Below are 15,774 nucleotides of genomic sequence, written 5' to 3'. Positions count from 1 at the left end.
ACCAATGTTATGGCATTGACACTATTGAGCCACATTGGAGGGGTGGCAACGTGATAAAAACTTTATCTCAGTTAGAGACTCGGTGCATTTTCCAACTACAATCTTTGTCTCCTAATGGCTTGAATGCCAATATCGATTTAAATTGCTTCATCAAGGACAAATAATAGGAGGCAACCGATATTGCCAGTATGTATGCATTGGTGCGGATTGATGCCTCAAACTGTGCAATCGCTATTTTATTAATATTTTCTTCATACCTCCCTCTAGATTGTAAGCCTTTGGCAGGGCCCTCTCCCCTTGTGTATCATACTTGACTGAGTGCACTTTACCCAGAAGTTGGAACTGGTAATTTTTACCACTACCATTCCAGTTTATGATCCGGCATTGTACTATTATCTGCATTGTGTTGTGTATCTTATTGCTATTACCTGTATTGTTGTATCTATGGTCTGTTACCTGTATTGTTCTGTCACCCCTGCTATCATTGTCTGTAATCCTATTTATTGTACAGCGCCGCGTAATATGTTGGCGCTATATAAATCTAATTAATAATAATTATTAATAATAGTAATAATATTAATAATAATACAAGCCATTCTTTTTATTTACATTTTTTGTATGTATTTTTATGCAATTCTCGTTATTACTGTTTTCATGGATTACAACCATGTTCTCTCCCCATTGATATGTGCTGTTAAGCTGAAAGGGTTAACATCCAAGATGGGAGGAGTTTTATGTATATTACCAAGCATGCAATAGTGTAGCCCCACCCCCTGACGAAGGCAAAACGCCGAAACTCGATTTGGGAATTTCGCTACTTTATGATGTGCAATAAAATCAAGAATTTTTCCACCAGGAAGCATGTGGGCCATCTCTGACCACGGAGGAATTGGAACCACGCTGGAGCGCACCGCCAGTGGAAGTAGGAAGTGAGGTGGGAGATTACATGATCTGAGCCTCGGGAGCCGGCTACACCGCCGCACAGGAGTTGCTGTCATTGTCCGTGACAGAAGGAGCTCAGGATTACATCAAGATCAAAGTTAAAATGGCACATGCCTGATCTATATGCTCTGGGGGATCAAGATATAAGGTACTGTACTATCCTTTACATATTACGTCGCAGTTTCTAGGTGATCTGAGACTTTGGCTAGATCTGATCTTAATGCGCTGAGGTAATCTTGTCTGTTTCGCTACCACAATTAAACTCACAAATTTTATTTGCTCATTTGTCCCAGTTATGCTGTTTAAATTATGTCCCTATCACAATGTATAGTGCCAATATTTTATTTGGAATTAAAGGTGCATTTTTTCAGTCCTGCGTACATCACTATTTACAAGCCCATATTAAAAAAAAAAAAAAAAAAAAAAAAAAAAAGCAAAACAGTAATGTACCCTCTTGACATACAGAGAAAAAAATATAATATATATAACATAATTGAACACAAAATGCAGTTTTTAATGATGTTTTTTATTATTTAGTGAGAAAAAAAAACCTCCAAACCTACATGGCCCTGTGTGAAAAAGAAATTGCCCCCTGAACCTAATACCTGGTTGGGCTACCCTTAGCAGCAATAACTGCAATCAAGCGTTTGCGATAACTTGCAACGAGTCTCTTACAGCGCTCTGGGGGAATTTCGGCCCACTCATCTTTGCAGAATTGTTGTAATTCAGCTTTATTTGAAGGTTTTCTAGCATGAACCGCCTTTTTAAGGTCATGCCACAACATCTCAATAGGATTCAGGTCAGGACTTTGTGACTAGGCCACTCCAAAGTCTTCATTTTGTTTTTCTTCAGCCATTCAGAGGTGGATTTGCGGGTGTGTTTTGGGTCATTGTCCTGCTGCAGCACCCAAGATAGCTTCAGCTTGAGTTGACGAACAGATGGCCGGACATTCTCCATCAGGATTTTTTGGTAGACAGTAGAATTCATGGTTCCATCTATCACAGCAAGCCTTCCAGGTCCTGAAGCAGCAAAACAACCCCAGACCATCACACTACCACCACCATATTTTACTGTTGGTATGATGTTCTTTTGCTGAAATGCTGTGTTACTTCTACGCCAGATGTAACGGGACACGCACCTTCTAAAAAGTTCAACTTTTGTCTCGTAGGTCCACAAGGCATTTTCCCAAAAGTCTTGGCAATCATTGAGATGTTTTTTAGCAAAATTGAGACGAGCCTTAATGTTCTTTTTGCTTAAAAGTGGTTTGTGCCTTGGATATTTGCCATGCAGGCCGTTTTTGCCCAGTCTCTTTCTTATGGTGGAGTCGTGAACTTAATTAATTGAGGCAAGTGAGGCCTGCAATTCTTTAGATGCTGTCCTGGGGTCTTTTGTGGCCTCTTGGATGAGTTTTCTCTGCACTCTTGGGGTAATTATGGTCGGCCGGCCACTCCTGGGAAGGTTCATCACTGTTCCATGTTTTTGCCATTTGTGGATAATGGCTCTCACTGTGGTTCGCTGGAGTCCCAAAGCTTTAGAAATGGCTTTATAACCTTTACCAGACTGATACATCTCAATTACTTTTGTTCTCATTTGTTCCTGAATTTCTTTGGATCTTGGCATGATGTTTAGCTTTTGAGGTGCTTTTGGTCTACTTCTCTGTGTCAGATAGCTCCTATATAAGTGATTTCTTGATTGAAACAGGTGTGGCAGTAATCAGGCCTGGGGGTGACTACAGAAATTGAACTCAGGTGTGATAAACCACAGTTAAGTTACTGTATTTTTTAACAAGGGGGGCAATCACTTTTTCACACAGGGCCATGTAGATTGAGTTTTTTTTTGGTCACTAAATAATAAAAACCATCATTTTAAACTGCATTTTGTGTTCAATTATGTTATCTTAGACTAATAGTTAACGGTTTTTGATGAGCAGAAACATTTAAGAAATCAGGAAGGGGGCAAATAGTTTTTCACATCACTGTATATTTTTTTTGTATGCAACATTTTTATTTGGGTATTTATGGGAGAGTGTAGGAGGTTAGAAGTTTATTTTAAACTACTATATGTGTACATTTTTTATTAAAATTAATGTATGTAGGTGTAAATTTTATTATTTGGCCACAAAATGTCCTTACTAAGAGTACACAAACAGGAAGTAACGTGTGCATGTGTAATTAAGTTTGTTACAATGACCACAGGCATCTCATTGATGCTGGCGATCGACACAGGGACTTAGATCAATGAATGGGAACTGCATTCCCATTCACTGATCTCTACTCTAACGATCGGAGGAGAGAACAGGCATGGGAGCGGGAGGCACATCTATGCCCCTGGGACCAGAACAGTCTTTCCCCGGGGCATAGATATACTGTCGCAAACGTGGAGTGGTTAACAGATTGTGTACGTAAGCTCTCACACCACATGGAAGAGGTATAATTGGCCAATAAAAATCGAGGGAGTGAGCCAGGCTTCAATCTAGCCATACAGTATTCAACAGCATTCTGCTTGATATCGTCAGTCGGCCGTGGCAAAAAAAAAAAACAAAAAAAAAAAAAACACATCTTCGTTATTGAATGTTGCTTACAGGATTATCGTAGTGCTGCGGTTAGCCCCAATTTTTTTTTTTTTGCAGAATCAAACAGCTGATTGAGCAAAAATACTGTATAGTGTATAGCCAGCCTTACAAAAATGTGAGCTAAATGACAATGCTGAGGGAAATTTTAACATGGAAATGTCTAACTACGCAGGATTTTGACGTACTTCACTTAGGTGTTTACGTGCTTTAGTTGTCAGCAATCAAGACATTAATGGCTGTGTGTTAACCACTAAGTAGCTACTCATCTTCATCCAACCGTGTAGCAAGGGGTGATAATGATATAGGAGTCCGAGCAATACTTAGCACCATATGCGATCATTAATGTTATTTCAGGGCATCCTCTTTAACTGAAATGGTTTGGTTGGATGGATGAAGATGCGCAGCTACTTTGTGGTGATATCCAACTGAGAAGTGAAAGGGACTGTAATTGGTTGCGACCCCCCGAGTTTATAAAATCATTGGAGCACAGTTTTTCATTAGACAGTCAATTTACACAGATATACAAGCTGTACACCGTTTACATTGTATCAAAGGGCTTGATTCACAAAAGCGTGCTAACAGTTAGCACGCTGGTGAAAAGCCCCTTATCACGCCTAAACTCAGTTTAGGCGTGATAAGTTTAGGCGTGACAACTATAGCACCAACTGGGTTAGCACCGCAGTGCACAGCTGGTCAAAAGTTTTGCGCTAGCAAAGCCTGGTGCACGCGAAACGTCGCATAGGAGTTTAATGGCGCGGGACTTTGCGCGCGATCTAAACTTATCACGCCTAAACTGAGTTTAGGCGTGATAAGGGGCTTTTCACCAGCGTGGTGCAATGGTTATCACGCCTAAAGTCTTTTAGGCCTGATAACTGGGTTATCACCGCTTTGTGAATCGAGCCCAATATGTCATATCTTCAGTGTTGTCCCATGAAAAGATGTAATAAAATATCTACAAAAATGTGAGATGTGAGATGATGCAGTGTTCTTCCCAGAATCAAACAGCCAGATGGGCCTGCCCCGCACAGGCAAAATAAATCACCGCCCGGCTGCCACCGCGTGCCCCACTATCACGACGCACCGGGCTCGCTTCCAAAAAAAACCAGCTCCATCCTGAATTTGCTCTGCTCCGCACGTAATCAAATGCTTCCCGTGAGCTTGTGCATCCATTGGCTCAGGGCATTGTAAGAGGCGAGTGCATAGCGCTAGCCTAAGCCGACTGCTTGTATTAGAGGCGTGTATTAGAGGCTGTCTAAATGCTGAGCAGGGACACCATCAAGCCTGTAGTAAGGTATGCACATAAGGTTTGACAGGCTGACACATTTATTCATACATTTTACATGAATGTCATTTTATATGCATGTTGCTGGAGGAGTGTGGCATTGCAGATATTCTGCATACTATCTGCAATACCCCACAACCTAACTCCCCCCCCCCCCCGCAGGAAATATCATGCATATGAAATACCATTCAGGCAATAAACAGAACTTGTGGTCACCACCAGGCCCATTTCTAGGGCCGTGCGGCTGCCCTGAGCTCTGAGGGAGGGTGGGGCGCTGTAATGGAGTGGGAGCTGCAGCTGTGGGGAGGGTGGCCCGACCTCTCCCGGGCCGGCCTCCATGCTCCCCCATCCGCTGCAGAGTTAGCGCAGCAGGAAGCGCTGTAAACAGTCAGCAACTCACCTCCCTGCATTGCAATCGCTGATCACTTGCTGCTGGTCTCTTCCTCTGCATAGCCGTGTATACACACACTACTTCCTTTTAAGCAGGAAGTAGTTTGTGTATAAGCAGCTATGCAGAGGGCCGCCCTCCCCGTGGCTGACTCCCCGCTACATTATGGGGGGGCACCTACCTAACCTATACTGGGGCAGCCACCTATCTAACCTATATTGCAGGTATCTACCTATCTAACCTATACTGGGGGTACCTACCTATCTAACCTATACTGGGGGCAGCTACCTATCTAACCTGTACTGGGGGCTCCTACCTATCTAGCCTATACTTGGGGCACCTCCCTATCTAATCTATACTGCGGGCACCTACCTAGCTAAGCTATACTGGGGGCGCCTACCTAGCCTATACTGGTGGCAACTATACTGGCTACCTATATTGGAGGCACCTACCTAACCTATACTGGGGCACCTACCTAACCTATGCTGGGGGCAACTATTCTGGCTACCTATATTAGAGGCACCCACCTAGCTAACCTGTACTGGGGGCACCTATCTAACCTATACTGGGGGCAACTATACTGGCTACCTATACTGGAGGCACCTACCTGGCTAACCTATACTGGGGGCAATTATACTGGGGCACCTATGCCTGGCTACCTATACTGGGGAGACCTATAGCCGGCTACCTATACTGAGTGCAACTAGACCTGGCTAACCTATACTGCGGGCATCTATACCTGGCGCCACGGTGGTGGTGGTGGTTGGGGGGAGGGTGTTACAATTTTTCCAACTTTGCCCTGGGTGCATTTTAGCCTAGAAACTGCCCTGGTCACCACACACCATTTAAAGTAAACCCGAGATGGGCAAAGCAAAATATTTTATACTTACCTGGGGGCTTTCTCAAACCCCATGAGCACCAATGCATCCTCCACTCTCCTCCTGATCACATGGTATCGGTCCCGCTAACTGGCTCAGCCGCACCAGGCGGCTCTTCGGTGCATATCCCATCCCCCCCATCGTGATCGCACTTCCTAGTGGAGAAGGGCCCTTACTTTCCCAGCTACTTTTTCATGCCACCCAGCTGAAAAAAATTTCTGGGGACAACACCATGATGTATATGTAAAAATCGCTGTGCAAGATTTCTGAAGTTATTAATTCAGATACTAAACCATACTTCTTTTTGTATTTAGAAATCATGCCCCTTTCAGCATTTTATGATGTACAGGTATGCTGGAATGCTTACAGGGGGCCTCTACCCATTAGTAGCATAATGGGTACAGGCAAAAATTGTCCCACAGAAAGGTTGGGAATAGTATGGGGACACCATTGATTTATACTATAACCATTTTAATCAGTTTCCTCACAGAAAACAGGGGTTCAGTTTATACTCAAAGGATTATGTTTAGAGTATGTTCAGTGTCCACGTTTGAAAATATGTAGAGAACAAACAAGAAACAAACAAATAAAAACAAATCCAAGACAACAATATATGTCGCAAAGCACATTTTTCCCCACATCTCAGACTAAAAAAAGGCCATACATTACTCAATGGCCAACAGATCGACCTTGTGATAGATCCCTCCTTTATTCAGATAAGAACAGAAAGGGATCTATCACCTGTACTGACACCGATTTCCAATAGATTTCAGCAACAGGAAACATCATAATACACAATAAATGGGGAATGACTGGCTGGGGATATTGCCGCACATCGACTGAATCCTTCTTTCCAGCATGCTGGATTGATCGCTTTGTTCAATTTGGCCGTAAGTCGATCAGATTGCCATATTGCGGCATCGATCTCTGCCAGATTCAATATGACCAAATCGGCCACATATTTTACTTTACTTGTGGAGTGTGGCAGGCAAGGTAACTTAGTATAAACTATGCAGGATGTATATGTTGGGTTAATCTGTCTCTCTAGTGTGTGGTGTGTCTCACCATGTACAGTGGCTTGCAAAAGTATTCGGCCCCCTTGAAGTTTTCCACATTTTGTCACATTACTGCCACAAACATGATTCAATTGTATTGGAATTCCACATGAAAGACCAATACAAAGTGGTGTACATGTGAGAAGTGGAACGAAAATCATACATGATTCCAAACATTTTTTTTACAAATCAATAACTGCAAAGTGGGGTGTGCGTAATTATTCAGCCCCCTGAGTCAATACTTTGTAGAACCACCTTTTGCTGCAATTACAGCTTTTCTTTTAGGGTATGTCTCTACCAGCTTTGCACATCTAGAGACTGAAATCCTTGCAAAACAGCTCCAGCTCAGTCAGATTAGATGGACAGCATTTGTGAACAGCAGTTTTCAGATCTTGTCACAGATTCTCGATTGGATTTAGATCTGGACTTTGACTGGGCCATTCTAACACATGGATATGTTTAGTTTTAAACCATTCCATTGTTGCCCTGGCTTTATGTTTAGTGTCATTGTCCTGCTGGAAGGTGAACCTCCGCCCCAGTCTCAAGTCTTTTGCAGACTTCAAGAGGTTTTCTTCCAAGTTTGCCCTGTATTTGGCTCCATCCATCTTCCTATCAACTTTCACCAGCTTTCCTGTCCATGCTGAAGAAAAGCAACCCCAGAGCATGATGCTGCCACCACCATATTTGACAGTTGGATGGTGTGTTCAGAGTGATCTGCAGTGTTCGTTTTCTGCCACATAGCGTTTTGCACTTTGGCCAAAAAAGCCCCATTTTGGTCTCACTCGACCAGAGCACATTCTTCCACATGTTTGCTGTGTCCCCCACATGGCTTGTGGCAAACTGCAAACGGGACTTCTTATGCTTTTCTGTTAACAATGGCTTTCTTCTTGTCACTCTTCCATAAGAGCCAACTTTGTGCAGTGCACAACTAATGCTGGCCATACACTAGTCCGATTCCCCACTGATCGACAGCAGATTCGATCACTGGGATCGAATCTGCTGTCACATCGTTCACGCTATACGCTAAATTTCGATCTATTTCGTCCCGAAATAGATAGATCCCGTCGATCGCTCCGTGCGGGAAATTACCGTCGATCGCCCACGGGTAGGGAGCGTGTCACTAGCAGCGTTCGAGTGCCCGACGACCGACGCAATAGAGTGGCAATACATTACCTGCTCCGCCGGCGCGACTCACCCCGGTCACCGCTGCTCCGTCTCCGCTCTGGTCTCCGGCATGCTTCACTTCTTCTAGCCCGGCAGGAAGTTTAAACAGTAGAGGGCGCTCTACTGTTTAAACTTCCTGCCGGGCAGGAAGAAGTGAAGCATGCTGGACCCAGAGACCAGACCAGAGCGGAGAAGACAGCGGAGACCTGGGGACTGGAGTCGTGCCGGCCGGAGCAGGTAATGTATGCGGGCAGGGGGAGCTGTATTTGTAGTGACATTAGATTACACATAGGTGCACTCTATTTAGTCATTAGCACTCATCAGGCAATGTCTATGGGCAACTGACTGCACTCAGACCAAAAGGGGCCGAATAATTACGCACACTCCACTTTGCAGTTATTGATTTGTAAAAAATGTTTGGAATCCTGTATGATTTTTGTTCCACTTCTCACATGTACACCACTTTGTATTGGTCTTTCACGTGAAATTCCAATACAATTGATTCATGTTTGTGGCAGTAACGTGACAAAATGTGGAAAAACTTCAAGGGGGCCGAATACTTTTGCAAGCCACTGTATATACAGTAGGTGTGGTGAATTGGAAAGAACTTCAATGTCCATAAAACTACCAACTCTCCCACCAAGCCCTTTAAGCAGACTTGAACTCCAAAACTTCCTCTCTGCTCTTAAAGTGTACCAGAGACTGCAGATACTTACCTTTTTATACATGCCTGGGGCTACCTCCAGCCCCATGGGCATGGATCACTCCCACGCTGCCTTCCTCCACTGCCTGCAGTTTCAGTACCGGGTCCCGTAACTTCCTCCAGTCGCGGCCAGTCTAACGCAAGTGAAGTGCGCTATTTACGCATCTCTCCAGCAGCCGCTGGAAAGATACATAGAGGGGCACTTCACTTGTGCAGAAATACTGGAAGACCTTGAAATATATGTTTACTTTTAAAATGGGAAGGCATAATTAGGATTGATACCTTGATTTGCTGAGTCAGTTACCGTCTACAAGACCTTGCTGGCTCTGTCTGCACGGATGTTTGCATGAGGACTTCAAACTGTTAAGACAAAAGTAAAAGTACAGTCAGAACAAACAGCTTGCTACATTTTCACTTTGACAAACACTAACACTGCTTTTAGGTGTGGGGATATACTTTTTATACCTGGGTACATAAAAATAAAGGCTTTGCATACAGAGCAGGGTGTGGATATTTTAAAACTTGGAAATCCACAAAATCCATGTGACAGTAAGCAGTCCTCCCTGTGTAAATATTTCACAAAGAATTGAAGATAATGAGGAGTAAACTAGTTACTCTTCACTTATGCTGGGCATAGACGGTTCGTTTTAATCTATCGAGCCGCTGATGGCTGACCTGCCTGACCACCGCGGCGGGTCGATAACGCGCTCGATCCCTGCGGGCGGACAATGGTAGAAACGAAAGGCAGATAAGGAAGTGCCTGCGGGGACGAGCGGGAATCGATCCGCACGCGCGGTGACGTGAAGTGGCAAATTGATCCGTGAAAACCGGTTGATCGGATCAGTTTTCACTCCGTTTGCCTTCAGTTGCTTTCGTTCTGTTTCCCCATATCTCCCCCAGACCCACATCAGCAAAGTGAATTTTGCTGGATAGAACAGTCAGTTTCTTCACTACTGTGAAGAAACATTCCATTTTCTCATTGCCCCGAATGTAGGGTTTCAGCTTCCGTTTCCATTCCGCTGGGCTCAGCTTTCCAGAAAAAAATTGCTGCGAAGGAAACTTCTTGTCCGTTCAGCGGATCACGTGGAACGGATCCTTTTGAACGGATGGATGTAAACGGATCCACAGGTTAACATTGGATCCATTTGTATCCGTTCCCTTCAGATTGGTGTACGGACCGTTTTTTAATGCAAGTGTGACCCGGGACTTAGCCTTCAATATACCTGTATTTGTAAGAATTGTTTTTTTCATGCTCATATGGTAATGGATTTCTTGAATTTAACCACTTCATGACCATAGGCTTACACCCCCCTAGTTACCAGGCAATTTTTCACTAATTAGGAACTGCAGCAGGCACGCTGCAGGGCCGTACAACTCAGCACACAAGTGAACCCCCCACCACTTTTCTGCCCACCAACAGAGCTCTCTGTTGGTGGGCTCTTCTCCCTGCTGGCATATTTGTTTATTTTATGTTTTATTTTTAAATAAATTATACTGCGCATGCGCAGTAGAGCACGGAGGACGTCCGATGACGTCAGAGCGCCGGCGTGGGACGCAGAAGTTCCGGGCCTTGGAGCGCAGAAGAGCCCGACCTGGCAGCCGGCCTGGCCAGGTCAGGTCGGCCACTGGAGACCACCGGGAGCCTGCGGAGCGGCGGCAAGGGCACCTCCTGCCTGCCACGGGCTGGAGGAAGCCCCAGGTAAGTGGAATTTGATTTTTATTTTTCCTCCACCCTCCCTGAACCTTTCCTTTAAACTTGTCAATAAAGTGCCTTTTAAGCCACCAGAAAGCATAAACTACTCAAAATAATTTTGATAGTACTTTTTCATCTAATTTTTGGTACTTTTTTAGTAGAAAAGGGCTGGAAAGTTATTTTAAATCAAAGCTGAAAAATTATCTCCTAGGAGAAAACTCAGGTGAAAAAGTGAATTGCATATGGCCCCTAGAGTGCTTCGGAGTGCTTTTTAAAAACGCCAGCGCTTTCAAAAGCACTTGGTTAATGTTTCTCTATGGGATGGATCACACCAGAGCGATGTGATTTTTCCCAAAATGCAAATGCAGGTCCTGCAGCATTTCTGAGGGGCATTCAACCTCAATGTTAAGTAAAGGAAAGTGGAAAATCGCTCTGAAAAGCGCTAGATCAGATTGATTTTCCAAGCGTTTTTGTTACAAAACCAGTACACTAGCAGGTGTACTGGTGCATTGTGGGTAACCACAGATTTTCACTTAACCTCTTGAGGACCAGGGGCTTAAACCTTCCTAAAGACCAGGCCATTTTTTACAAAATGGGTCACTGCAGCTTTAAGGCCAAGCTGCAGGGACACACAACACAGCACACAAGTGATTCCCCCCCTTTCTCTCCACCAGCAGAGCTCTCTGTTGGTGGGGTCTGATCGCACACCTCCCCCCCTTTTTCTTTTATTATTTATTAATAAATATGCCTTTCCTCCCTCCCTCTCCCCAGCTGGCCGATCGCTCTCTAGTGCCCCAGGGGGACAGCCATGTCACATGGCTGTCCCTAGTACAGTGCTGCTGCTGATCGCAGTGCTGTACAAATGTAATTAGAAGGCAGTTTCGCTGTCTAACAGTCTCCCGAGAGGTGATCGTCGCTCGGAGACTGAAGGTGGAGCTCCGCTCACCAACAGGAGATGCGTGCGCAGCCTGCGCATGCATCTCCTGCACTGCTAGTCTCAAGGACCTTACGCCTATCCTGGGGCTGCCACTCCTATCGGCGTGACACGGTCGGCAAGCAGTTAAAGCAGAATTATCGCAAGAACCTTCTGTTTTAAGAAGGCAAATCACACCAAGCATTGCTTTTTAGTAGTGGGGCTTTTTGGTCTCTTTTAGTCCCCTATACTTTTCTAGTGGTTTGGGTCACCCTGAGCTGCTTGATTACTCTGTTGTACCTAAAAAAAATGCTACACAAAAATGTTCCAAAAATCTCTAGGTATACATAGAAAATTGCTAGGGACACGCCTAGAATCGCCTTGAAATATCACTTCTAAAAGCATAATCGCAAATGCTCAACGCTATTTAGATGTGCACTGGCCACAACTTGCCTTAATTTGGCAGTAAATGTCATGTAACAGCAATACCTTGCTCCCTCTCCCACAAGTATCTCTCCCAAGAAGCTAAGACCCTCTCAAGTTACCTGAAGATTTTACACAGCAAATAAAAAAAATAAATCAGTATACATTCCCGTTGAGAGTCAACCCCACCACTAATTTAGTTACAATGACATGGTTTTGTATGGTAAAATCTTTAACATGCCATCATTTTACTTTGAACTATGTCCAAAAGGAGCTGCTGTAGGGTGTCTTTGTAAACATACTTACAGCAGATCTGTGATGACTCAGGCTGGCCAACTCCCTAGATTTAAATGGCCTAGTTGGTCTCAACACATACCTGATGTCACTGGTGACAAGGTTGTTTTCATAACTTTAAATAATAATTCTCTTTGCAAGAATAATATAAATACTTTATAATGGCATAGGGAACGACCCCTCACATCCTGCAGCATAATTTTGCACACCATGCATGCTCTCGTTAACAATCTTGGCTACTGTGACAAAATGTGTGCGTTGTAATGCTAAGAAAAATGCAGCGTCAAAAAATTGCATCTGCAAAAAGTGAACATTTTCAGAAGGGAGTTCACTACCATAAAGCATCTTTGAATCTGCTGCTGGGGCCTTCCAATGGTCTTTTAATCTGACCAGTCAGAAAAAAATGATTCAAACTGGTCCAGATAAATGGACCAATAGGTGGAACCACCAAAGGTTCTGAACGTGCTTTTGTCAGGACCTCCTGTTAGCATGGAGATGCGGTGGCAGCTCTTAAAAAATTTTTTAAGAAGGAAAAAAACAAAACAAAAAAGGCTACAGATCAAAATATCAGAAGATAGATGTATAGAGAAGTAGATTGTCGCATGACACAAAAGTACATAAAAAGAAAGTTACAGAAGAAAAGATAAGAGTATGAAGGTGAAAGAAAAAACGGTGGCAGACACAAAAAAAAAAAAAAAAAAAAAAAGCAACAATCGGAGATGAGCAATATATTACCGCCTGTATCACTTATCTGTGTTTACCAATTAGCTATCTGCTGTGGCAGGAGCTGACACAGCTGAAGAGATCAAATTACAACTTGTGATTAGTCACATATGTAGGGGGATGAGACAGGCTAAAAACTCTCTAAATCCATACTGGTTGCATTTCTCAATGTTTTCCTGCTGTCCTGTGCAAGAGTTGAGGTCCGCTTTAAAGATGATACTGTAGTAGGTTTACTTTAAACATTCCTTAGCAGTTACACAAGTTCTTATGTATTTGTCTATATCCTCCCAATTGTATTTAAACTTGGATGTAAAAAGAAGTCTTTAACTTCACCTACCGGTACATACATAAATGTTAAAAAAACACCTATTGTTTTTGAAATGAACAGTAAGGTCTTCGAGAAACTGAGTACTTTCTGAGCGTTTAAAAAAAAAACCCTCCCATTAGCTTGCAGTAAAATCACTGCGTTCATGACTTTTGGAAAAATTGTGATGTTTGGGATTTTACCGCAAGTCAATGGGATCATTTTTTAAAAACCGCTCAGACAGCGTTGATGGTCAGAAAAGCGCTCAGTGTGCCTCAGGCCTAAAGGCTGCAGCCAAGAAGTTTTAGGCTGCTTTCACAGTAAGACATTACAGGCGCACGTTAGCGCAGCCTGTAACGCAGCCCACCGCACAGCAATGAAAATCAATGGGCAGTTCACAGTGCCCATGTTGCGTTACATTGTAACGCAGCAGGCAAAAACAAAGTGCTGCGTGCTGTGCGTTATAAGCGGCTAAGTCGCGTTAGACTGTTTGCACATGCTCAGTAGTGATGGAGGAGGAGGTCTTCCCTCCTCCTCCGCGGCCAGACACATGGCTAATTAATATTCACTGCACGGTGTGACGTGCAGTGTTTACTTCCTGGAGCGCCACTGGCTGGCGGGACCAGGTGATGCCGCATGCATCCAAGAGTACGCATCACAGGACGCATGAAGAGCCACTTAACGCGGCTCGATCTGACGTCCAGCTTCTACCCCACTATGCGTTGCGTTAGATGCTACGTTAAGGTCGCATAACGTGCACCTAACGCAACGTCTTAGTGGGAAAGAAGCCTAAGGCCATGTTCCCACTGGCAATTGCAGAGCACTTCTTACAGTGTGCAATTCTTGGGTGCTTGCAAATTTCCATTCAATTGTACAGAATTGGACAAAGTCAATAACACCAAAGGGAGAGTAGCCATGGGGTGGGCACAGTACAGAATTTCATCTGGGCAAAATTTCCGCAGCACTCACAAGTGCAATCCAAGTGGAGAACCTATGAAAAAAATTTGAAGAAAAACTTTTGAGATGAAAATGGGAAGGGTATGGCCTGATGGAGTACAAATGTGTTTAGTAAAAAAAACAAAAAAAAAAAAAACTTTATTAGATACTTGCACAAAACATTCATTTAAAATACATGACAGCAGTCTGAAAAAAAATCACGTATCTTTAAAGTATAAACATATGTTTATGCCTGTAAAGCTGGCCATACACTATACAACTGCATATTCAATCAGCACTGCCATCCACATTACAATCAACACTACCAAGAACGAACATTGTTGTTCTCCTGATGTCAACTGAAATGTCAATCAGGGCTCAAACCCACTAGCAGCCTTTTCTATGTGCTAGTGCAGTGGTTCTGAAACTTTTTTGGGTGAGGGCGCCCTTGATGGCTTTGATATTTTTTCAAGGCACCCCTCGGCAAAAACTACCAAAATACCGTTATGACCCTTAATAAGTAGCACCCCCTCCAAGTAGCTAGTGATGCCTATTAGGCAGCATCCGCCTCTAAGTAGTCAGTGGCCCTCTCCCCCATTATGCTTAAAGGTTAACTGGCAGGTAATGCAGCTGGTTGCATTACCTGATGGCATTGTACAAAGGATGGGGAGGCGTGCCGAGGCACCCCTGGGAGGTGCTCAAGGCGCACCAGGGTGCTGCGGCACCCAGTTTGAGAACACCTGTGCTAGTGATTTGCAAACGCAAGGCTATGGGGGATTTTTATAAAATGACATGACTCAAGTGGAATAACTCCCATAGCATTACATTAGCAAGAGATTTACAAATCACGAAGTGGTCCGAAAAGCACTCCTAGTGGGTTCCAGGCCTCAAGGTGTGGATGGAAAACACAATCTGTGTCCAATTAAGACATTTTTGTCTAATCAAATGTCTAATATTGGGCATAACAATTGTATATTGTATGTGCTTTAGTGCATGTGCTGTGTATACAAACTATACAGGATATTCAAATGCACCTCAGTGTTCAAAGTATATATAAATGTTGTACCCTGTTTCTTAACTGCCAATAAGAAGACTGATCATATCATGCACGATTTCCTATTCTTGCCACTACTCACCCAAAATAACTTTCACTGAGTGCAAAACACAGGCTTACACAATAGGTCTGCAAACGTAGGTTAAAAAAAAATGAAATGCGAGTAGAGACAGTTAAGAGACTTGAGATACACCAAGTGAAAGACGTGAGGTGCAAGGGGAAAAAAAATGATAAAAGAAGTTTTTGCAGTAACTTAAAAAAAAATGCATGGGGTCATTAAAAATGAGAGAAGGCTGCGTTTAGAAACAAAAGCAAGCTTGTTGTGTTCCAAGAACAGAGGAGCTTTGAGGTGTAGGAATGCAGGGAGGCCATGCAGAGACATGCAAGGGAGATTGTGTGATCTAGTAGAGCTGGTTTATCCATGTATAATGCCATATATACTTCTCCAGT

At 43.6% G+C, this 15,774-nt stretch overlaps 1 protein-coding gene across 1 annotated transcript in view; it reads right to left on the bottom strand.

The window, feature by feature from the left end:
• AHNAK (AHNAK nucleoprotein) overlaps window positions 1-15,774 on the bottom strand; it is a 104,698-nt gene that overhangs the window by 32,274 nt on the left and 56,650 nt on the right. The window contains exon 2 of the mRNA XM_068261163.1: window positions 9,267-9,344. The gene's annotated coding sequence lies outside the window, so the exon portion shown is untranslated. The remainder of the gene's footprint in view (window positions 1-9,266; window positions 9,345-15,774) is intronic.

The sequence above is a fragment of the Hyperolius riggenbachi genome, chromosome 11, assembly GCF_040937935.1.
Source record: "Hyperolius riggenbachi isolate aHypRig1 chromosome 11, aHypRig1.pri, whole genome shotgun sequence".
NCBI lineage: Eukaryota > Metazoa > Chordata > Amphibia > Anura > Hyperoliidae > Hyperolius > Hyperolius riggenbachi.
This window is presented reverse-complemented; position numbering and strand designations above follow the sequence as displayed.